We start from the raw sequence: 26358 nt of genomic DNA, 5'->3' as shown, positions 1-26358 counted from the left end.
ACCCAGGAGACAGGTGTCCTGTGAATAGGTCCTCAACCTGCACCCATGGCTTCTCAGATTCCTTCCCTGGAGAGATAAATTACTATAGGCAAAAGGTGCATGTGTGTCTGCCCTAGGGGAGCTTCCACTTCCCACCCTAGGGGGACTTCAGGGACCCCTAATTTGTGTGATTGGGGGCTTTCAGGGGACCCACTAGAGGAGAGTCTAGGGTCAGAGCAACGTTCCCACCAGACCTTCCAGGGGTTTTGTTTTTCCAGGCTCTCCCTCCCCTCCATACCCCCCCCCCACTTCCCTGCCACCTCCAGTCTGGTGACCTCGAGGGCTGTGTGTGACTCACCATGCATTCAAACCCTACAGCACCGCCCCACTGCAGGGGAATATTCTAGAGTCCCTTTATTTAGGGGATCTAAGTGGGAACGATGTTGTTAGCAGTAAAAAATGTGACTAGGAAAGGAAAGCTGGGCAATGGGGAGAGGAATTTTATAAAGGAACACACACACACACACACACACACACACACACACACACAAAACCTGTACAAGAAACCTTCTGAATTCAGGACTCAGATACCAATATTCACCACCCTTTGACATCTGTCCTGAGTTCAATAGTAGCTCCCTGCTTCCCAGCTGCTGCTAACCAGCTAACAACCTGACCATGTCCTCTTTGATGAATTATCGTTCAGAACACTAATTACCCCTTCTCTGTGCAAAAAAGCAGAGAATTACTCAAATTGTTTTGAGTATCTCCTATAGTCAACTGCTGGGAGCTAACACTGAAAATTTCCCTGTTGTTGCCCAAGTCATGGAAATAACATTGAATGGGGGCAATTTTTGTCGAGTGGAGGGTGCTGCTGTCTTCTGCACAGTGTGATACAGCAAGCACAGGGAGATTTTTCTGTTGGAGTTGAATCCTAGGGCATCTTATATCCCTGACTGACAACCAGTAATCTGAGAGCTAGACAGGCTTGGTTCTGTAAAGCTACTAAAGGGGTGTAGGACACAGCCCTTAACCTTAACTTAGATAGTCTCAATATTAGTGAGAAAAATGGCATGGGTGTGGTATAAGTAGAAGAGACTCAGACTGATTAAAGTGCTAATTGGGTTAAGAGACATTATTGGAGTGGAAAAGGAGAGTTCTCTGTAGGCAGAAGATTTCAAGGAAGGTGACACAGTAGGAGTAGGATGAAGGATAAGGCTCTTTGGTCTTGCAAGAGGATAAAATTAACTTTGTCAGCAACAGACGTGTTTTTGAACACCAAAGGGGTTTGCACCGGTTAGAAGCATTTGGAGTTTACAGAAATTTAACTCTATTGCTGTCTTGACACTATTGAAATATTTTCTCTGTAGATACTGTGTTGTTGATTTGGGAAGGTGGGTATTAACCTAGGGATGGTCTGGTAAGAGGAATTGGCAAGTGTTTTTGGAAATGCTTTAGAACCAGGCATCGGTTCTGAAATCAACTTAGTGTGCACAAACTACATTTTAAAAACGAAGTGGAATAGAATAGAAAATAGTCAAGTTCATCGTCAGTGACAAGTGTGAGCATGGTTTCTGGAAGCTTGTGTCTCTCCTATCTCCATAGGTGTGTATTGAGATGCAAAGTAATGTGTATATTTTTCTCTGACTCAAATATCTTAAGATACTTGGTTATAATAAGCCACTCTTCAAATAGAATACCTTGTATTTGCAAATAAATCTTTTAGTGAAATTAGTTCAGTGAAGGGGCACTCAGAAAATCATCTTAAAATGTGGCAATCACACAATTCTGGTATTTTCACTGATTACTTATGATTAAAATTCTCTATCTTTATGAGACTCTGCCGTTTTCCTTCTCTCTGTCTTCTTTTAAAAAAAATTTCCCCTTTGGGCAGATATTAATTTAGAGTGAATAATTTTGTTGTAGATCTTGTCTTCCATGTCTGGGTGCTAAAGTACAGCCTTTTGATGTAAACGCCACTGTAGTCCTCCGACCCTCCGTTCTCACTGCTGAGGAAGTTTTGCCACTATCGGCAGGTTGAGTGACCTCTCAGCTGTGTCTCTCCAGACCAAGGCTGATGCATCGGCAACACCAGGATTTGGACCATATCACTTTAATTCCATTTATGGTTCTAGAACCCAGAGACTTTTTCATAAAAATCATACAATTTTTGAATTACAGTGAGTGGAAGAAAAATTGCCTTTTATTAGAAATTCACTCTACTAAAACTTGTTATAAATGTTAAGGAAAGTCACATTTTGGAGGAACTGAAAAAAGTCATTTTGTTTTATTTGAAAAAATAATCATTTATCAGGTTAAATGGATTAGTTTGCTTTCCTTTGAAAAGACAGTTAGAGGAAAATTTCTCAGCCTCTCTCAGGAATCCAATTCCTAGCGTTAGTTAACTCCCCAATCAGCAAGCTTTTCTTTATATTGAAATTCAGTCCAATCTCTCATATGTATGTATTGGCAATACGATGCATATTTAATACTATCTTATGTCAAAACACACTGGCCTAGCTACCCATGGGGGACCCAAAAAATATAATATGAAGCCCCTACCTTCAAGAAGCCCACAGTCTATTTGAGGATGTTTGTTTCTTCTTCTTGTAGCCTCCTTCCAAATATACAACAGCTGGTGATTATCCTGTATATAATTACCCTTCACAGATTTACAGACCTCATCATGACAGACAGAATAATAATTTGCCTCAGTGAAAAATAAATATTTTCATCTGGAAATGATTTGAACTTCCACCTGGTAGATCAAGCTTTCTCCTGCTTTGATTTTTGGCCTTTTTTTCTTTTCTTTTCTTCTTCTTCTTCTTTTTTTTTTTTATATATATAAATAGGAGCTAATGCTTTTGAAAGTGTCTCTTTTCTCTTCATATTTCTAAGGGTAAAACACAGTTGTGTTTCTCTGCAGCATGTGTCTCCTGGCAGGGAAAAAATAAATTCCACTTAAACTAGGAAGTGTCTTTCCAGGTTGTACTTTTATAAACTTCATTTGGGTTAACTGTTAACTTTATAAATAAATAACTCAGGGTAGGAGGGGATCGTGGAGGCATCCACCATTAACTAGCAGTGGAAACTAATTGTTCCATCGCTGATAAAGCTGGGAAATATCCAGGTATTTCCTAGCTTCCAGAAGCCAGGAGAAAAAAAACTGCAGAAGCAAATTGATGCATGCATCCATTTATGAAGTTCTTTAATAAATAATGACTGATTGAGTTTAAAAAGTTTACATTCTAGTGGGAAGATGGAGATAGATAATAAAATAAGAAATAAGTTGTTAATTTCAGATACTGGCACTGGTATGAAGACCATGTACAGAGGGCTGAGAGTCAGGCATGGGTCGTGCTGCCTTAGGATGCTTGGGGAGGCCCTCCTTGAGCTGAGATGTGAACGAGAAAGAGCCAGCCAGTTGGAGCTCTCTAGTGAAAAATCTTATACAGTGCCACTTCACCCTTCGTTAAGTGAAATGAATACCACTTGGGTCAGAAATCCATTTTTGTGTGTGTGTGTGTGTGTGTGTGTGTGACTGTGTGTGAGCATTTCTTTGAGAAAGGCTTTCTGTAATTTACTCATATTTGGTCTGTGCTCAGGAATCCGGGAGATAGGAGGTATCTATCTGGCTCGCAATACGGGATAGGTAGTGGTAATTTTCAGTACTTTGGAGGCTGGTCCATTGAAATTAAATTAGGAGAGAACTCTCACATGGCATTAGCCTTTAAGCGTCGGTTGTCTCAGGATATGCTGGTCGAGTGCTAAAATGCAAGATAATATACAACTTCCCTCAGTACCAATGCAAAACTTGTCTTTAATATTTATGATTCTTAGTATGCCGCTTTCTGATTAAAAATCAATAGCTTTGTTGATTTTGCTTATTGAACAACTACTACCCAATATAACCTAGGCATTATATTAAGCACTTTAATGTATTATCTCATTTTAACTCTATGAAGTAGGTACAATTATTATTCCAGTTTTACAGATGCAGAGACAGATGCTTAATGAGTTAAATGATTCGACAAAGGAGTCCAGATTCTAAAACAGGCAGATTCTAATACATATATGTATTATACTTATATAATATATAAACATTTATTAATACATATATTATAATATATAATAATTATATATATACAGTAATATATACTTGACTGGCCTTGATTCAGTAATTATGCCCCACATATATTTATAGATTATAATTAGTGAGGCATAAGATTATTTTCATTGGCAATTCTGTACAGATTGACATATTTTTAAATGACAGCCCCCCAAAAAAATCTTTCAAAAAACAATTTCTGTTTCAACTAACCAAAAACTGAACACCTAGCCATCTGAATTACAGTGGATTTTTGCCTCCCGGGCACAGTACAGTCTGATGGAGGAGTCAAACCATTTAAACAATTAATAATAATTCAAAGATCTGCAACAGAAGTGTGTTCTCGTGCCCTGGGAGCTCAGAAGAGAGGGGATTAATTCTGCCTGGGAAGAGATTTGTTTTTACTAGTTATCGTCTCTCTGAAATCTGATACTCTGGCACTAACAGACTCTGGTGTGGGTGGGTTAAGTGTTAGAAACAACAGAGCTTTACATGCCCTAGAAATAGAATTATCCCTTTTTAGTACAAAATGAGAGGTGACATTTTACGTTTCATGGTAAATATACATGAATGAAATCACGTAACAGTAGAATAGATTGTCTACACAGCTTTTCTTTAGATATTGTGTTTAAACATTTATAACATTGTTTCCAGTTCAGAGTTAAAGCAAAAATGTCATTTTGATGATAATTTACATGACTGGGGCATTTAAAAGGTAGAAAAGAAAATAGAATCAGTATAAAATACTAAGAAAAGATATTTTTAAGGTAAAATAAAAATACGAAGAGAAACTTTTGACCCAGTTCCTAAAATTGAGGCCTTACATGTATGAAAATGTTTTTATAGAATTTGGAGTCAACCGGTCCCAATCTTGCCTGGCAGGAGGAGACACAAGGAGAGAACAGAGACCCCAGTTTGTAAGGGATGTGAAATCAGACGGACTGCTGTACTTCAGGTAGGCTTCTTTAATTTCTTAAAAATCCTATGATTCTAAATGACAGAAGAATAGGCCCATGGTGGGCATCTATAAATACATTGGAAATTAATTTTAATTGTATATGTTCCTCAAGGAGGAAGATGAGATGAGTGTGCACACCTGTTTCAAAGGTGGATACTGAAAAGAGGGAGGAGTTTTTCTACATAAAGGGAAAGATCATGAGTAGGAACAAGGATTAAAAGAGAGGACGGAATTATGAGAAATCGGTATTTCATCCATGGGGTGATTCTTAAACTACCCTTGTTACCATGGTCCTCAGATATTGACTACAGAGTACTATATTGATTACAGATTTATATATACACGTGTATATATATATATATATATACACATATATATATATATGTATATATGTGTGTATATATATATATGTATATATATATGGTGCTGGTGGTGATGAAAAACATGTCTTCAGAACTCATTAACAGCCTCTGCCACTTAGTGTCAGCTTTTACCAGCTTTCCCTTCTCTACTTCAAAGGGGGGCAGCACTCTCCTGTATCCTCTTTATTCCTGTTCTATGTTTTCCCTGTTATTGTTTCTTTCAAATATCTGTTCCTATTTTACCTTGTTGTTTAACCCTTTTCTAACATCCTTTTCCCATATATTCAAAATTTCTTCTACTATTGCAGCCTGCTTTTCCCTTTCTTAGAAAGAATACCTGTTTTCATTTTCATTGCTAAATGATGAACCAGCTAGATTCTCAGCTTTCTGAAAACAGTTTTATACTTTTATTTAAAAGGAAATGTTATATTTGTTATGTGTCTGAGTCGAGCTCTTCAAAAAATACAGACAAACAAAAATCATCCACTGTTATATGCAAAATGATAGATTTAAGGGATTTAGAGCAGTGCTTCTTAAATTTTGAGGTGTCTCAGATCACCTGCGTTTCTTGTTATAATGCAGATTCTGATTTATCAAATCAGGGGTGAGGCCTGAGACTCTGCATTTCTAACAAGTTCTTAGGCCCATGATGCTGGATTATGGCTCATCCTTTATATTTCAAGGCTTTAGAATCATTCCCCTCAAATATACACTTCATCTTATAAACATTATTCTTTTAAATTGTAGAAATATTCTTTGTCTATTAAAAACATTACTGCATGACCATGGAAAACAGGACTAATTCTGGTCTTTTTAACCTCAAAAATATCTTAGTCATTATCTGTAGTAGAAGTATTGAGGACAATTGTCCGGGGAGGGGAACGTTGTTGATGAGTATGTGTCTTTCGTGCAGGGGGAAGTTGGGAAATAAATTTATTTCTGAATTTTTATGGACATCAGGTATTTTTCCTGGAAGGATACTTGGTTAAAAGAAAGTAAACTTCTTTAGAGGCAGAAGGGAGTGTCAGTGGTGGAGGTACTTGTTATTAGTAATGGTACTGGTGGTGATCATAGTGGTGGTGGTGATGGTGGTTGTGGTGCTGGTGGTGATGGTGGTCCTATGGTGGGGGTGGAGATGATCGTGGTGATGGAGAGGGTTGTGGTGGTGGTACTAGTGGTGTGATTGTTGTGCTGATGTTGCTGGTGTGATGGTTGTCCTGGTGGTGGTGGTAGTGATGGTGGTGATAGTGTTGATATTTGTAGTTGGCTGTGGTGGTGGTGATAGTCATGATAGTGATACTAATATTGTAAGAGGTGGTTGTGGGAGTCATAATGGTGACAGTGGTTGTGATAGTGGTTGTGATGATGGCGGTGGTGGTCAACATTTGGGTAGAAGTGGTAGTGACTGGCTTTATTTAGTTTGTACTAAGCAATGGAGCCACAAAGATTGGTTTTCAATCCTGGTTCAAGTCATTTAACATCTCTGTGTACTTTGGCAAACACTTAATGTCTCTGAGTCTGTTTCCTCATTTGAAAAGTGGTGACAATAAAATACATAGCTATGAGTATTAAAATATACGTATTTGAAATACTTCATTGTGGGATTAATTGAAATAAAGTAGGTGAAGTTCTTAGCAAAGTGTAAGGCATATAGCCCTTATTCAATAAATGTGTTGAATATTTATTTATTGGTAAAATTGCCTGACTCCACATTCATCTTAACTTACAAGTGTGAACTGGATTGAATTCAGACTTACTTATTTAGTTCACTTTTTTTTTCCCTTTCTCTTTCTTTGCTGGACACATCCTCATTTGCTCAGAATGAGATGGCATAGATTTGACATCAAACTTTGGATGATAATTGAATAAAGGCAGTTCAATAATTTCTTATTTAAAAATTCCTTTCTATATTTTCAGCTTTTTAGAAATTGACACATCTGAATATAACAATATGTCTTTCTATCTAGAAACTTCAACAATCCCGTAAACTGAGAGGTCAGAGCCAGTGTCCTCATAAATGGATGTGTATTATTTTCCATACAGTTTTATATTTTAGCCCAGGATCCTCCCTCAGTATCATCTCCCCCTGTCCACCAAGTGAAGTTAGTGCTCAGAAACCTTGAACAGTTTTAATATTGGCTTTAGACATACAAAATTCTGTTCTTGAAAACTTAAGTGACTGAAAAAAATCCAAACTTCCTAGCCAGGTATTCAAGATTTTCCCAACTTGTATCCTAACTACCTTTGTAGCCAATTATTGTCCAATTCTCACCTTATTCTGACATATTAGGTCAAACTAGGCTATTCATCTATTAGTACTAATAGCTTCAATTTATTAGGTACCCACCATATGCCAGATGCTGTTCAGTATTTTACATGATTATTTTATTTGATCTTTACTTCAATCTTAAAAGGAATGTGTTATTATCTTTAATTTATAGATAACTAAAGCTCAAGTAATTTTATCACTGTCACAAAATGAATAAATATTCCAACTCTTGTAATTTTACTCCAAGACCTGCTCTTTTCAGGATCATGTGTGGCCTCCCTAAAGCTCTCTTGCTCACTTACTTTTCTGCTTTTGCTCTTGGTGAGTTTCCATTCTGGAAAGTACTCCTTTAAAAAAGTTATTTCTTATAAAATCCTAAAAACCATTCAATATTTCACACAAATGGTACTGGGTGGGGAATGCTTGGCTTCGATTCCTAGTTGTGTGACTTTAGGAAATTTACTTTATCTCTCTATACTTCAGTTCCTCGGTTGAAATATGGGGATGATAATAATTGTATTTGTATCCTAAGCTTTATAGCACACACACACACACACACACACAATCTTTATCTGATCTGTAGCTATGAAGAAGTTAGATCAATTCTTGTACAAAATACGGTATCAGTTTTTGTTATAAAAGCAGAAATTATCTTAGAAATCATCTGGGAAAATCGTCCTAATTGGAAAAATGATGAATCTGAAACTCAGAGAAAGTTCGTCACCCTGTCCTGTGTCACACAGTTGCAGGGACAACCAACTCTAGAATTCAGGATTTTCACTTCTTTTACCAAAATAATTCTTCCATCTTCACATTGGAATACTATGCCGTGTAAAACCTTTCTTAATTTGCCTCTGACTTCATTGTACTTTGTTCCTCTCTTATAAAGAACGTTGCATTGTAACATTTTGGTATATGTCTTCTTCCTCCAACTCAATTGTGATGTCCTTGGGTACAGAGAGGCTTTCCCATTCTTCTTTGTTTCCCACAGCTCACAGTGAGCACTCACATAGCGTTTCACTCATTGATTGAACATCTGCTATTACAATGATAGGAAATGATTATTCATCTACTAGTAATGGAAATCCAGGTGCCGTCACATCAATTTTCAGTCCTCCCAGCTGCTCAGAGGGATGGGTACAGTTTCACAGAGGATGAAACTGAGGTTCAAAGGCTCAGAGAAGAGACTAGAAGGTTAATTGCAGAGGTGTTTCAAAACCAACCAAAGTGAAATTGAACACTGTATCATTTGCATGTTGGAGGAGCTGAATCTTTATTGTCTTCCTTTAATGCAGACAAATGAGAACTGTTGGTCTATTGTTTGCTCGTGATTTCTGTGCCATGTTGATTTTCCTTATATTTTTCATTCTATGTGTTTTCTTTATTTAACTGAGTTTTTTCAGGACTTGAATTATAAATGTTTTCTGTTTTCAAAAGTAATAAATGTTTGTTGTAGAATATTTAGAAAATAAAAGGGAAGAAATAAATCACCTGTAATTTCACCAAAGATAAGCGACATTAACATTCTGGTTCTTTTCTCTCCAGTTTTGCCATGCTAAAAATATTAATTATATCTTCTTATCTTTCTCTTATTTTAAATAACATTTCAAATGAGATTGTAATTTTCTTTGCAACTTACCTCCTCCAGTCATCATCTAGGATATGATGAGAAAAAGTGCTTTACATGAAAACAGATGTGAATTGAATCACTCCAAATCCTTGCTATATCTAGGGGGACATATGATAAGAAGTTCAAAGGATAGATTACATGGTTTTGCATCGGGGTAACCTTTTCAGGTTTTACCCAGTCTGGAATCTGTTTTCTTCCAGCTGCAACTATGGCAGCTCAAATAACAACCATTTTAGTGATGTCTGTGTAGAAACAACGCTTGGAAGCTCACGAGAGTCATTATCCAGGGTAATACGTCATAGGCACAGATATTTAGATCAAAGAACACTGAAATTTTTAGCATTTGCAGGAATCTGTTGTAGGTATTAGTATAAATCAGAATTAGGGAAATAAAACGGTTAAAGTCTCTGTATAGAATTTTCCATCGATGCTTTGGAGAACAGTTAGAGAGAGACGATTGATACTTCTTTACATTTTGTATGTAAATACAATCAATCCTCCAGAAGGTTCCATGATGAAGAGAAGTGAACAAGGCAGAATCTGGGTGAGGAGGGAGGATACTCTGTCAGACAGCAATATCGATGCTGAGTGAACCTGAGGGTTTTGCCCATTGCTTACTGAGTAGGCCTGAAAGTTATATCAGTTGGAATTAGGTATGGCTGCAAGAACTCCAAATAGCTATGGGTTGATAATATGAAAACTTATTTCTCTCATTTAAAAAGCTTATTGAGATGGGAATCTGAGGGATAACATGGCTAACAGAATCTAGTTCTAACAAGTCACCAAAGACCTGGGCTCCTTCCAGCTTGTCGCTCTCCCATTTCTAGGGTGAGGTTTAGTCCCCATGAGCTAAGCCAGAGTGCCAATGACTGTGACCACATTTCAAGCAGCAGGATGCAGAGCAAAGGAAAAAGCCAGATTTCTTTTAAGGAGTTCACAGAAGCTGTCATGTGACTCTAGTACTTATAATTATTGGCATAATTTAGTCACATGGCCACAAACTACAAAGCAGTATGGGAAAATCAATCTTTATTCCAGACTATCATGTACTAAAAATTATATCATTATAAAAGAAGGGGAGAACAGATAATGGGGACAATTTTTTATCCTTCTAGAGAAGTTATTATAAGAACCACAGTGAATATTTATTTATAGCTTATTCTTTATATAATTGTGTTGCAGGTAGCTCTTCAATAAATTAAATAGTTCAATCTAGACTGTGTAGTGCAGAGGTCAGAAAACAACAGAATGTCGGCCAAATCTGGCCTGCCATCTGTTTGTGTAAATAAACTTATATGGGAATACAGCCTTGTGCATTCATTTGTGTATTGTGGATGGCCGCTTTTGCACTACAGAAGCAGAGTTGAATAGTTGTAACAGAGACCTGAAATATTTACTACCGTGCTTTTCCTGAAAATTTGCCAATTCCTTCTCTAAACTCTAGAGCATAGTTTCACAAATTTTAAATGAATCCATTCCTTTTTGTAATTGTCAAGTCACTAGTTAAAAGAAGCCCTTTATTACATTTAGGTGCATCCATAAATAAGATAGACTACTATTGTTTGGATTATCATTTAGAAGGGAGAGAGGGAGAAAGGATGGGGCGTGAGACTTAGGCTGTAGTGATACAGTTTCATTTCTTAGAAAATCTGAAGTAAAGTGTGACAAAATATTAACACTTGTCAAATCGAGGTGATGTGTATATAGAAGGCTAAGTTATTTTCTGTATATCTTTGATATGTTTAAAACATTATATAATTAAATAATTTTAAAATGTTTAAACAAAGAAAAAAAATATGACAGCCCCTCTTTGGAAAAAAGAACTTGTAATCAAGTTTCAGCGTCGTTCCAATCGGATGTTCAGAGGAAGCCCCTTACAGAGTGGTGCTGTGAGGAAATTGATGCCTACTGGAGTGTGATATTTTTGTGATTGAAACTCCAGAATCATATCAGCAGTTCCAGAGCCTCTGCATATCTGTAAAATGTGTCTGCCTCTGCTTGTGTCTTCCCCAAATAGCACCTGCATCCAAAAACCAGAGAGGAAGGCAAATGTCTCCTAGAAAAGAAACATGCTGTGTTGGAATTGGTACATTTTGGAGATAAGCATGTCTGAAGTGAATAAGGACTCTGCGTTTTTTTGTTGGCATAAAATCCAGATCATTGACTCATAGTAGTATAAATACTTTAGGAAGACCAAAAACCATGCTATACACTCTTTTAATATTTATGTTTTTTTTAAAGGGTACTTTTAATCTGTAAGCAGGTAGATATATAAAGGGAAAAAAATAACAACTCTCTAAATTATTTAAGCTTTACTCCTTTAGAGGCAATAGATAAAGTCTCATTGTTTCTTCGGGAGAGCCTTTCTATTGATACTGCCCTGTATTTAAGTAGGGAGAGAAATTTGAAAACTTGCACTGCTGTAAAAATTGTATCCAGTCAGCCTTTAACACATATAGGGATGCGTAGAAAAAGCTGCTTATCTGCCAAAATGGGATAGCTTTACCAAGTGCAAGTTTAATTAACTGGAAAAGAGAGTTAAATTTTAATAAATAATTAGGGTGATTATTAAGCACTGTGCTGCACTTAAAAAGTGCTGTGTAAATGCAATAGTACGAGTATCTCCGAGGTTTGATTCCCTGCTCATTTCAAGTCATTGCCTTTTGAGAAGGAAACTAAAGTAGTAGATAATTTTTTTTTCCAGGGAGAAAGAAAAATGTATAAAACAAACGAACAAATAAACAAAAACAACCGTTATTTGGGTAGCATGACAGTATATTTTATATCAATTAAGAAAAACCAAGCACCTACTATGTACAAGATAAGAGAGTTATATCTTAAGGATATAAGAATAGATAAAACATGGTCTCTTCTCTGAAAGAATTTAAAGCCTAGTGGTGGAAGGGAAGTGAACAATTAAGTACCACACAAGATATAAGTGTTTTAATAGAGGTGTATACTCGATGCTTTAAGAGCACACTGAAGGAGAGAGAACAACTTACTCTGACTGGGAATCACAAAGAAGGTGCCACAGATATACACACACAGGTACTGTGAACAGGCCGAGCAGGGAAGGGAAGTGGGCATCTCATGCAGAGAAAAGAATACCAGGCAAGTCATAAAGGCCCCAAGTGCATATCTTGTTTGAAGAAATGTGAATTGCTTCATGTCACTGGAGCATAAGGTCGTGGGAAATAAATGACAGGAGGTGAAAATATAAAGGTGGTTAGGGACAGTTTGTGACTGAAGGCTTGCAAGGAGAGATGTGGATTTTAGAAAGTAAATTGTCTTCAGTTAAAGGGGAAAGGGACCGGAAGGATGGAGATCAGTTACAAGGATGTCCAATGGTTTTAATGAGAGATGGGGTGATGGTAGCTAATTTACATCCTTAGCAGAAACAGTGGAAAGGAAGAAATAAATAAAAGGAAACTTTTGCAGAGGTAAGTCCATTTGGGGATCAGAGAGAGAGTGTAGGGAAAAATGGGTAGTAAAGGTGATGACATTAATCAAGATAGAGAACATGTGAGTTGGGAGCGGGGCAGAGGAAAATAGTAATTTTTCATTTTTAATGTCTTTGGGTTCCCTGTGACTATTTCACATTCATACGAAGATGTCAGCATTCAGATCTAGAATTCAGAGCAGAAGTGAGACCTGGAGATGGACATTTAGGATTCCTCTGTAAATAAGTGATGATGGAAGTTATGGGGTTAGAGAAATTACTCTGTAATAAAACACAAAATAAGATAAAACGAGGATGCAAGTGACACATTCTGACTAGTGTGACATTTTAAATGGATCTGTTCCTTTTTTAAGCCAAAAAGCAACCTCCTATTTGCAGTTCCCTCTTCTTCTCCCTGATAGAGACCGAGCTTGATTGTCTACATTCCCTCTCATTAATTATTATTTTTTTATTCTCTTAATTAAGAAGATGATTTTTAAAGTATGCATGGTGCCCCACTTAGTATTGTTCCATGGCCGCTTTTTTCCCTTCTTCTCCTTCCCTCTGAAAGAACTCCATCCTGAGATCAGTATCTCCTGATGTCTTCTCTCATTCTGGAATTACTCAGTCAGAGGAGGAACCCTGCAAAGATGAAACAGAAAAATTATAGCCAAATTATAACAAAATTTGATGAAGAGATTTTTAGCAAGCATATTCATGACTCTTCCACAATCTGCTATTTCTTTTCATTATTAATTTAATGTGTAGTGGATCATCATAAGATTTATATTTAAGAATCATATTACACTTCAAAATAGCACATTTTCTTTCACAATATAATTTAATGGTAAAGTATAGATACTTCAGTAAATGTTGGAGATTAAAATGAATTCCTGCATTTCTGTTGCATTTGAACATTTTCCTTTTATCATAAGAACATGAATTATTTATGGAAATAGTCCAAACACTTTGTTATCTTTATTGCTTACGCTCTGTGTGTGAAATACTGAAATTATGGAAGAAATTCAAGACCATTTTTATCTAATATCACCTAATCGACTCATTCCTCTAAGATCAGCTTTCAAATAATTATTATATTTGATACTCTTGGACTGAATTCAGCTACAAAAAACTCCATTGATAAATTTTAAATTATTTGAATCATCTATTTATCTACTTCAATTTTAATTTAAGATGGTCAAGCATTTAACAACAACTTAAGTCAATAATGGTTTAATCTAACTAATCCTATATTGGTTAAGATCAGATTCAACCATATAAAATGGGAAAACCCAAAATTATGGGAGCTTAACATACAAGGAAAGTTTTAATTCACTCATAGAGGAGTCTAGCGGTAGGCAGTTGCTGGCGTTGCGATGACTCCAGGATTATCAGAAATCCAGTTTCCCTTTATCTTGCTGCTCTGCCATCCTTAGGGTCTTCAGAGACAACGTATACTTTCTCAGAAGTCTCACAAGTCTGCTTACATCTCATTGACTTGAGCTATACCTTTTCACAAGGAGATATGGAAAATGCATTCTTTTAGCTAGTAACCTTATCACCCAAATAAAATTGGGTTCTGTTACTAAGGGTAGATGAAGAGAAGGGGTTTGGGGGAAGACAATTGCAATGCTGTCACAGCCAATATGCCATCACACTGTTATTTTTGTATAAAATTGTAAGAAAATTACTAAGTTAATTTCCAAGTCAATGATGGGACCTTATAGTATCCTTTTCTCCAACTTAGTGCTTTTAGATTTCAATTCATTCAGTCTTGTTTCCCAATGGCAGAAACTCAGTGCAGTATAATCTATAAGGATATTTAATTCAGAAAAAAAGGCATTGATTAAATGTATTATGGCAAGAAATTCCTAACTCTGTAGGAAGTTATTACTCTGCCATAAAAAATAATTCCTCTTTCAAATTCCACTATCCACTTATGAAATCTTCTGCCAAACTTGTCTGCCTTTATCTACTGATTCCTTCTAATTGCACATACCCCACCGGCTTTCAACAGACCCTGCACCGTGTTTTCAAGAACCAGTATTTGACCCACCTCATTTGACTTCCATAGCAACTTCTCCCTTTATTCTCTGGATTTTCATAATCTACTTTCATCAGTTTTTGGTATCTTCACTTCCAAAGTTCTCAGTCTGCTTTGATTTGTGTTCATCTGAATACATCTTTAGAATTTGTGATCTCCAGGAAACACCACATCTCTAAGACCTCAAACTCTGAAAAAGTGTGAGATTTAGAATCATACAGCTCAAGGTCCAAATCTCAGTTTCATCCTTTGCTCCTGTGACTGTGGATAAGTGGATTAATTTCTCCCAGCCTAGATTTCCTTATTTGGAAAATAATAATGAACACGTCTATCTCACTGAGTTGCTGAGAGAGTTAATCAAGATACCAACCAGAAACTAGATGTCCAATAATTCCCCATGTCAATCATTGCCGTGATTACCTTCAGAACAGATAAAATGACTTACAGATAAAACAATGCCTTTTATAAAATCTAGGAGACTTCCTGGGTTCTTGATGAATGGTTGCTGTATGAAGGAAACTTCTTTCTTCATACCCTATTGCACATGGGCATGCTGGTAACTAGGGTTATATCTGGTTAGTGGACCAAGACATGACTGGTTGTAAGAGATCATGCTTCAAATTTCAGCCCTGTAATTTGCAGCTTGTGTGACCTTAGGCAGGTAACTACATCTACAATAATCTCAACTAGAATAATGACACTTAAGTTTTTCTGGGAGGAGATATGGCCAATAATAATTTTACTATGGTGATGTAGTGCTGTGAAAAAGCATTCTGAAAAAACAAAGTTGTTATTTTTGACAAAATAAAAATATTACCTTTTTTTTTTTTTAACTTTCTATATTCGGTCAACGATGACGATGATGATGATAAGGATGGTAATCTGCCAGGCACTGTGCCCAAAAACTCAACATTATTTCAATTAACACTCAATACCCCTATTAGACTTTAATATTAATATCCCCATAGCACATCTGAGGAAACCATGCCTAAAAAGTTTAAGACTTTGCCCCAAGCAACACTTGGGCAGTGATTGAAATCCAGGTACTCTGACTCTAGTTTGCAGTATTCCCCATCACATTATGCTGCTTTCCAGGTGATTCTGTTAATTATCTACCCTCCTTTCCACTTTTACTGCCACTACCTTAGTTCAAGGCCTCATTTGTTTTCTTACCTGAGACATTGTCATAGTCTGTTAGGTTGTCTATTTCCCCAGTTTTCTCTGTCTTCCATACTTTTTGGGAGCTATCTTTCTGAAATATATATTTGAACATGCCATTTCATGGCTGAAAGATCTTCTCTGAATCATTATGTCTTAAAAAGTAGAGTCCAAGCTCTTTACATAAATCACTCCACTATTTGGAATTTCCTAGTCTGAGTTCTTACGAAATATTTCTATCCAGCACCCTCTTCATCGTCGCACTACCTCCCAGGTCTGTATTAGAGCCATGCCAATCTACTTAGATGCTTTAGTAGCATCCTCTCTCTCACTTTTGTGCTCTTGCACAAGATTTTGTCCCTGTCTGGAATCTAGTTATTCTACGGTTGCTTCTCAAAGTACCTGTCTTAGTCTGTGTTTCCGCTCAAAGCAGAATTTGAGAGAGGACTTAGGTACAGGTGGTTAATTTGGGAGGTGAGTCTAAGAAACAAGAGTAAGACAGCTGGAATCATAATATTGGTAAGCCAAAAAGCCAATAAAAAGACACTTCATCAACTTGGGGGATTCAACTAATGCTTCCAAATGCTCTTAATTGCTGGAAATCCATTAGATGTTTTCTTATATCCGTTTACTTTAAAATTTCCAAAGGACCCCAAGATTTACTCAGTTCTAATAGAGTGAAATTTCACTTTTATTTTTAAATGCCAGAATGAGTGTTACCTGGGTGTCCATGAGTCTTGCCGTTGCTTCTCGGCACACCTAGTGGCACTGTGGGAGTAGGTCTTGTGCAAGACTAAGAATGCTGGCTCCACTCTACAGAGATGCCATTGCTCACCCCCTGGTGTCCACAATACCAAGAGGTCCTGATTCAGAATAACAGACATGCTCACCCAGTGTTTCCCAAAGAGAACTGGTTGGGTCCCAAAGGGCTTCCAGTCTTAGACTCATTGTGCTATAATAAGCCCTTGCCTGTTGCTGGTGAACCTGAGGTTTCCTGTCAACAGGCCTAACTGCATTTTCCCACCTGGTTCATTCTCTTTGGGTAACTTTAGAGTTCATTTCTACCATCAGACCTCAGAGAGAGCAACCCAGTCTGTCCTGCCAGGTTTCTTTAATTTAGAGTCTTGGAAGGCAGAGGGTGGGTTCTTAAGTCCTTTCATTTCTTCTGCTTATTGTTTGTTCTTTGCATTGATGAGTTTTGCATACCAGGAATATCAGAAAAGAGCCTGCATTGATTTTAGAAAGGTGATTTTACACCCTTCCCACACAAACGTGTCCTGCAAATATATACCTGATATTACCTTTTACTTGCATAATAAAGAAGTGGCTTCTTTCTGAACCATGATCCTATCATGCTGCCAGTTTGATTAGACATGTCCTCAACTGGCATGATGTTTAATTGACACACATATACATTGATAATATTGTAAGTTTCTATACCATTTAAAAAGTGCAGTGAAATTGTAAAGTTTCCTAAACATATAACTTATAATTTATGCAGAATTGCTATACTTCCAATTTAATCATAAGTAAAATACTTAACAGTATTATCATACACTATTTGATCCCAAACTAGAGCATGCATTTAAAAAAAAACACACACAAAACATTTGAATAGGTTATAATATACTAGCCAGCCCTGTGGCTAATTGATGATGGGTTTCTGATATGTCCAGAATGCTGGAATAATGTGCTAACTCTGTTTCCTGGAGCTTCATCTTTATCTGGTCATGTTCTTAGGGTAGGTTAGTGGACCAACCAGGGATATTTTCATGAGGAACTAAGAGCCTGGTAGAAAGGAAATAAGTACCTGTTCTGGGGGCTGACAGCCAGCCCTGATCAGCTCTCCCTTATTATCATAAGGTCTGGGGAAGGAATATTTTCATGACATTTCATTTATGACATGAGGAAAGCACCCTTTCATTCTGTCATGGTGAAGTGATACTCAAAATGTCTCGCTAGCTTCCTCAGATTCAATGCCAGAGTTCTAAAGGAAGGAGAAAATACAGTCAAACAGCAGATGTCGCTGATATTCCTGTACAAAGCTGAGGGCTTGGAGCAATATTATCTTTGCCAATTCAGTACCAGAACAGTTCAAGTGGGATAAGAAAACCGTCTGTTCAGTGATGCAGGTAGAGTAGAGCATTTTACAAAGCTTCACTGGGCAACGATGATGGGTGCAGCATATAGATGTCCTCTAGGATGCTGGGAACTGTTGGTCGGGGCAATGACAATGGCCTGAGACTGTGTTTTGAATATGGAAGAAAGTGGCAATTTTGAGCCACGCAAAGAATATCTCCTGGATACCCAGCTTTGAGTCAGAAAGGATTGAAGTTCCCATAATCCATGATGTTAGAATAAGGGACAGGAAGAGAGACAGGCAGACAGACAATTACATTATAATATTACCAGGCTGGTAGCTAGGAAAAGACATAGTAAATAAATATTCTTCATTTCTCTCCTTTGAAATCATCAGGTCTGAAGTATTCCACTGTGAGTGGAATCTCCTAATCCTTTAGCAGAATTTGCTGGTGGCACTTAATAGTACTTCAGTATTTCAGGGTTCTTTCCTGTTAGAGATACTAGAGTGAGGTGGTTAGGAATGAATATTCTGGGGTCCGCCTACCTAGACTTGCCTCCTGACTCTTTGGATGATTATCACCAACAGATTTGAATTCTCTAAGCCTCGGTTTTCTTATCTATAAAATAGGAATGATAAAAGTGCTGCCCTCACAGGCATTTTTAATGAAAATTAAATGAGATCATCATATAATGAATTTGGTATATACCAGACATTCAATACATACTTTTAATATGTAATATTCACTTCTTTAGATTGACTAGAGTTTTGCTTTTTAAAGTTATTTTTATACCAAACAGAAGATTTTGTTAAGTTGTCATGACCGTGATAACTCTTGGGTCTTTTTTTATTCTTCTTTCACTAAGTGGTTAAATTATTTCACAGTTTATCAGCTATGATCCAGTCCCACAGTTCATATTCAAGCAAAACGCCTCCTCAATTAATGGGATTTGGGTACAGAAACTACAAAATCAGGACAAAGAATGTTAAATTGCTATTTTCATTTGAACTTGACACTACGAAAATTTGCCTGCTATGGTAGTGCCCCATTCCTGCTTGGAATAATACTGCATTTCCTCACATTACATAGAACATTAGCCAGACTGACAATTTGACAATCAGATAGTCTAGGCTGATGATATTGTAATTGTATTCATTTCTTAACTTGATCCCCCGATTAATGCAAGCAAATAATTCCCACATTTCACTTAATAATTGTATATAAAAATTGACTCAAAAGAGTGGTCAATTAGGACCAACTAATTTCTGAACCCTACTTCTGCTTCCTTTCCTGAAAGCCCCAGAAACATATGTATGCACAAAGAAGTATGAAGAAGGCAAAGTGATATTTCATTCTTGGCTGGGTTTTGATCTTGTGAAGGTTGGCTGGGCTTCATGAATAGCTCTTTTTCCCTACACATAGTAGTCTACTTCCCCCTAAAAACCCCCGCTTGGAATCTGGTATCTTACCTCTGATGGCAACACTTATGCTTGTGTTTGAGAAAACTGAATCAGAGAGAAACACAATGAAAGAGGGAAGAAGAGGAAGAAAAAAAAAACAGGAAGAAGAAGAAGGGGGAGGAAGAGGAGAAGAAAAGAAAAGGAGAAGGAGAAGGAGAAGGAGAAGAAGAAGGAGAAGAAGAAATCAGAAATGCATATTTGCCTCCATTGTCTAGAATGAAACTGTGCTAAGTAGTCCACTCTACATATTCTTCTGGTGGCATAAGAGTCCAGGTCTAGTTTTCAGGAGGGAGAAGAGTGGGAGGAGAGAAAAAGAAACACTTAGAGATTTTTGTTGTTGTTTTAATTTGGTTGTTTTGTGTTTTTTTTTGCTTTGTGGGAAAACTTGTTCTGGACTTCTCTTAGACTTGTGAATAGAAGAGAAAAAGAGTAGTAGAAAGAGTGAAGAGTGTGTGACCCTACTCTGTGGCAGTAGCCCCCGGCTTGTCACCACCTAGGCTCCATGGGAATTGTATAAATGGAGCCACACCTCTCTGTGCTAGACTTGTTAACCAATGGTTACCTCCCTCCCCCCCTTAGAAATTCAGTGAAGTACCTTTTCTTTCTTGGCAGTAGAGTATTATTTCAGCTGATTCTGATTCATCTTTGAGGCATAGTAAAGAGCAGAGGGCTTGAGGAGAAGTTTTAATTTATTTCTCCATTAGCCAAAATTGTTGTCTTTGTAGTTGTTCTTCTGTTAATCCCATGGAGTTAAAGGTCAGGTCTACGATCAGCTAAGGGTAAGGCTGTCTCTGTTGGGGGAAGATGTCAGAAAACATCAGTAAGTCTTACCTGCAACACTATGGTGATTTTCTTGAGCCTTTTCCATATTCTGCTTTGTGCATCTGGGATTAATGATAGAGGCAGTTCAGCTCTGCTGTTTTCTATTATTGTGCAAAAAATTACCCCCAAATTTAGCAGCTTCAAACAACAAACCTTTATTATCTCACACAGTTTCTGAGAGATTGGAATCTGGGAATGGCTAAGCTGGGTGGTTCTGGTTCAGTTTCTCACAGGGTTGCACTCCAGATATCAGATGGCACCACAGTCACTGAAGGCTTGGGTGGGGTTGGAGAATCTGTTTCCATGATGGCTCGCTCACATAGTTGTTGACTGGATGCCCCAGCCTCTCACCACATGGACCTTTCTACAGAGCTCCTTGAGTGTCCTCATGACATGGCAGCTGCTTCTTCTAGAGAGCGTAATCCAAGAAGAGAGACAAAAGAGAAAGCCAAAATGTCTTTTGTGTCTTAATCTTGTACATCACTCTATCACACACTATTCCTCAGAAGTGAGTCACTAAATCCAGCCCACACTCAAGAGGAGGAAAACAAAAGTGTGCCACTTGAAGGAAGGGCTATCAAAGAATTTGTACAAGGATTTCAAAACTACATCCTCAGATATTTTATAATCTTTCTAGAAGTTTCTGCAATGAGTTAAGATAAAACATTAAGGTAACTCTAAGGTCACAGCGAGTCATGGATTTGCCATCTCTTCTGTGTCCTATCTTGAATAATTCTTGTCCAATCACACTTGCTAGACAGTTATGCATTGTGATATGAATACTACAGGTAAGCACAGAGAAGGGCAAATTAATTTTCTTACCTTTTTCTGCTTAGAAATTACTTTCCCACAAATGTATCACTCTTTTTTCTCACACTGCAATAATTCAAAAGTTTCGCCTACCTAAAAGAGTCTCACTCAGGTGAATGAATGTGTGTATGTTTAGCTCAAGTCATTTGGCACATGCTGTATTTTCTTCACTAAAGATGGATTATTCTCACCACAATTTTGGTATGTTAATGGCCCCCATTAAGTCATGCCTCTAACCATCCATTCCCTTGTGTGCTCCATATTGACTCTGGGGTTGTCCTCAAGACTTACTTTGTCTTATTAAACATCAGTATATGTGATGCAAGCAGAGGCTTGATGAGCATTTTTGCATTGGGCCGTGACATCTTGAAATCCAGCCACTGGATGAGGACATCTGAATTAGACATATGAGGAGGTGATGTGGGAAAGAAATAGTGCCTCTGCCAAAAGTCCATGCCAATTGCTAAACAAGAGAGTGAGGCCACCCAGGACCATCCAGACCCTGACCCACTGGCCAGCTGACCGCAAACATGTGAATCAGCCCAGCTGCCCCCACATGGAATAGAAACCTGCTGTCTGTCCCAGAGATCTTTGCCTAAATTGCCAAATTACAGAGTCATGAGCAAATAAAAGTTGTTTGGGGATTGTTTGTTGTATAACAACAGTTAACTAATGTGACCAGTTTCTCATATATTCTTTTTAAGTACCAGAATATCAACACAATACAGGACTATAGCATTGGAATAATATTTATGTGAGTGAACTATAAATATCCCCAGAATCCGAGACCCCAAAATCTAAAAGTAGCCACTTATCCTCTAAATGTTGGCTTTCTTATACAATAATAAGTCCCAAGCAAAGCAATTTCTCCGTATCAGTACTTACTAAAATCTAGGTCCAGACTAAAGTTGGTAGCTAAAGAGCATTAGCATTATTTGAGGAAATTAAGTATACAGCAGAAATAGGAAAAAAAAAAATATAGAGAAAGAGACTCTTGGTTTCAGCTTTTCCAGGCTGTCACTCAGTCTTCCAGATGTTAAGATACATTTGAGAGAAATTTCACAGTAAGAGGTTAATGGTGCTATTGTCTGTCCTTCCCTACCATATTTTGGAAGTCTGAAGGAGCTTGTTAAGACTCTGCTGCCAAAAGCTGTGCTTCCAGAAGCTTCCCTCAGGAAGCTGTTTCCTCAGGGCCAAATCAGAAGCAATACATCCTCTGCCCAGGTCTCATGCTGTAGCCCTACTCCTTCTCATCTCCTGAACTCATATCTTCTTATTTCCTGAACTCATCTCAACTCTCTTGGGCTGGAAATGAACTTCACTACTTTAGTACATACTAAGTGCTCAATTAATATTTGGTAAATAAATGAAAATTTTTTTTTATTAGAACACAATATTTTTCTACATCTTTTTTTCTAATTGGAATACAATATGACTCCCCATGAAGAAATATGAACGTTCTCAGTGCCGATGTTTTTTTTAAATCAATAACTAGGATAAACCAATGTCCATGTCCCTGGTTTAGATGGAGGCTCCCATGCCACTAGAAACAAACTCCAGTCTTTGATAGCCAGTAGGATTTAGTAAGAACTCTGCTGACTGTGAAATTCAGGCCACAAGAGCAGCAGCTTACTCTTTGGTCTGAGGCTCAAAAATTAAGGTTCCCATATTCCCTTAAAAAAATCTTAGTTCTGCCCATGGTCAGATGTCTGGTCCCTCCAAGTTACTTTCATTCAGCAAGTTTTTAAATTGTCTTATACCTTAAAATCCCAGAATTTTGTGGACACCCAATCCCATTAATATTAGAAAAGTATACTTTCATTTTGAGGTTTAAAAGGAAGCAGCCTCTTTTAAGCCACTTTTGATACAGGAATCTGTCCACATTTTAAACCTTTTCTCCAAATGTCCTTTCTAGGCATGCACTTGCTGGCTTCCTCAAACAATGTGGATACAGGATGTTCAGGCTACATGTCGAACATAATATTATATTTAGTCCAAACACCCCTAGTCCCCGTTTGGCTTCCCCAAAAAATCTGTGTTCAAAGGAGGTAAAGTAGGTGATGTATTTTATTTTATATTAATTGGGGTTTTGTCTCAAAACCCAAGAGCTCCAGGCTGGGTTGTGTGAAGGAGTCCTTTTCCCTAACCTGTCGACCCAAACAACTTCAAGCTAAAGCAGTGTGTGAGTCCTATTTGGGTCATTTCCTTCATCTTCCCAAATTTGCCACTCCAACATACTGAAATACCACTCTCACTGCCCCCCAAAAAGATGAACCATGAGAAACAGAATTTTAAAGTTTATTCTAATACATACTGATTCAGACTTGTCTAGACTTCAAACGGGCCATCTTGGAGTCCACACGAAGTGTCTGAAAAGAGCTCCTCAACCATGAGTCATTTGTGGCAAGTGGCACATATATATTAATGTTTCATACCCACTCAATGGATGCCTTTTCATGATACTAATTAACAGTATGCTTTATATAGCCTAAGAAAATGAGCAAAACTTGTATAATTAAAAATAGCCATGTTAACAAATAACAAACTCAGATGTTCTAACAAGCTTACATCATAAATATTTGCTAGTGATTAAAGGTAAAGTTTTGCAGTTGGGAGGTTTTCAATTCTAATTTTTGGTCTGACATTCAAAGATTAATAATATAGACCTATAGTATTTGCAACCAAGTCACACATGACTTAAAATGTCTTTATGAGAAACGATGCAGGGACTCTTTTAAAACTAAAGTAATTAAGTTTGTTTTCGATATCCAGTTAACTTTAAGACTCTTAATATTACTACTGAGAAGACTTAACTTCAGCAATATTACAATTGCTAATGCTGTCTTTAAGCTAAGATTGCTTATTTTATGCTAAAAAAAATAATGCCACTGTAAACACATACACTCACACACACACATACACACTGCCATAGAATATATGTTAAAGTATAAATTCACATCAAATACATGTTTTTCTTATCCAGATTAATTTTACTTGAAGCGGTAATAGTACATTTAAAAATTCCAGTATTGTTATAGTAATAACAAGTAGCTTTCCTTAAAATGTATAATAAAAATTTGGATGTGAATGGATATAAGATAAATATCAAGTTACTTGTCAAATATGTAATTATTTAAAGTATGCTTTGGGTTGATTTGACCAAGTTATACCCTATTAAATATAAAAATTTTAATCGCAGATAAACCATATTTCTCACTGAGATAGTTGAGTAAAATACTTAAAAAAAATACAGCAAAATGATCTTTGTTTCTGCATCTTGTCGAGGCATATCTCTACATATACCTTCTTTTTTATACTATCTTTTTTTATGTCAAAGAGATCATAAGACTTTGTGTAAAAAAATGATCCTGGTGTTTTCATAGCTATTTTCAGTTGATTAGAATTTTAAGGTGTATCAAAATCTATTTGGAATCACTGAACATGTTCATATTAAAGTCAGTGTAGTTTGTATTGTTGAATTTTCTTGTCTCTTGGTCTTTCTTCTCTCCATATTAAGCCTACTAAGAAGAAAATACTGTCTTCTTTATTAATATAAAGAAGAACTTTGGATCTTTGGGGATCCAAAGTTCTCTCTTCAATATGCATGAACATTTCAATAGCCTGAATACGCGTAAGATAATGTGGTTCTAAAAAGTGATCCCTTTACTCCCTTTTTACTAGAATGTAGTCCATAGTCAGAGAATGCGTAATGCCAGATATTGGACCACACTGAGTAAGCTATGTGACTAAATCCTTACACTCACCCTACAAATAATGTTTTTCCCAGGAAAAGTATTTTAAATGTGGAAAAATCTTTTAGTCATGCTGTTTTGTTGCCTTTTATTTAGGAAAAGAAGGAAAACATTGTCTGCTGTGCATGTTTTTTCTTTTGAAGGGCTTCAGGGGGCATAAAACTTTAATTTTAACTAAAAAGAATATGTAGTGTGTGTGTGTGTGTGTGTGTGTGTGTGTGTGTGTGTAATCTTTATATATGATTTAAACAGAGGAAGCATGCCTGGGAACTTGTGGTATAAGAATACAGTAGAACTTTAGAAAAAAAGCAAAGGCAAATTCAAATGAAATAAATGCTAACGAATTTTAAACACTAATAAAATGCTCCAAATACTTTTGTTTTTGGTTATATCATAAAGATAATACTAAGTATGTCCTGATGGGCTTAGAGAACCATGAGATCATTTTGTGTGTCTCTTGCCTCCAATACCCAACTATAGTAATATCCATCCTATTTGACATTGATATTAATAGGGTGATACTGATAATAATGTCACAATATCAGGTTCATATTGGCATTGCACAGCCCTTAAGATGTCCCTTGTTCTTCCATAAGTCAACATTCCAGGCAAAGAAGAAATTGCCTCTTTTGGTCCTTCTACATTTAACATGTAACTTCATCTATGGAAGCAATAAAGGGGAACTTCATGGTCAATTCAAGTGCAGTACTACAGAGTTCCCACAATGTTGTGAGGTTCTGGACTTTTGCCATCAGGGTTTAGAGATTGTTTAAAGACATTTAGCTAAACATATCCTTGTGCCTGAAATAAATTTCTACTTGGATTAGCAGGTTATCTCAGAGAATAGTGCTTTTTTTTCTACAGAACTCAGCATCTCTAAGAGAGAGCCCCCTTTTCTTGATTTCTTCCCATTTGGAACAAAGGTGTAGGTAATATTTTGAGATCTTTACAGCAGTGTTTCCCAAACTGAAGAATATAAACTATAGATGGTTTATGATATGAATTTAGTAGGCCTAGACAAGCAATTAAAATGGAAACAATATATAGCAGCTTAAGAGTGACCCAACTACAATGAAATAGAGAATATTAGATTTCACTGTATAGTATAAAGGGTCTTTATTTCAATTACATATGTATGTAAGCATATGCACATGTTTACTGGGTTATGGTGAAAAATGTATTTTTTTACTGAGTTGTGGTGAAAAAGTCTTGAAAAACAGTGATTTATGAGAATATGATTCTATAAGTGTTATGCTTTACAAAGGTTCAATGATTCAACTAAAGAAAATCGTCATCTGAACTAGATAGACACATACCTAAGTGGTAAGAGAGTTGTAAATATTAGCTTCCTGTTTGTAATGAGTTTGATTCACCAAAGGGTGCTGTCAAAGTTAACAGGAAGAGAAGAAAATGAAACAGGCCATGACCTCAGAATATATACCGTCTTGTACAGGCGTATTAAATGCAACATGGGTTGCTTGGGATC

General features: G+C 36.9%; 1 protein-coding gene across 4 annotated transcripts in view; it reads left to right on the top strand.

Moving 5' to 3' along the window:
* The window catches only part of GNGT1 (G protein subunit gamma transducin 1), a 267022-nt gene that overhangs the window by 647 nt on the left and 240017 nt on the right, over window positions 1-26358 (top strand). For 2 of the 4 annotated variants that reach the window (XM_081079676.1, XM_081079674.1), the window contains exon 2: window positions 4934-5042. The gene's annotated coding sequence lies outside the window, so the exon portion shown is untranslated. The remainder of the gene's footprint in view (window positions 1-4933; window positions 5043-26358) is intronic. The other 2 variants (XM_081079677.1, XM_081079675.1) reach the window with 1 other exon arrangement.

This window comes from Rhinolophus hipposideros (assembly GCF_964194185.1).
Source record: "Rhinolophus hipposideros genome assembly, chromosome: 18".
Lineage (NCBI taxonomy): Eukaryota > Metazoa > Chordata > Mammalia > Chiroptera > Rhinolophidae > Rhinolophus > Rhinolophus hipposideros.
The sequence above is the reverse complement of the archived record's forward strand: the minus strand, read 5'-3'. Positions and strand labels throughout refer to the sequence as shown.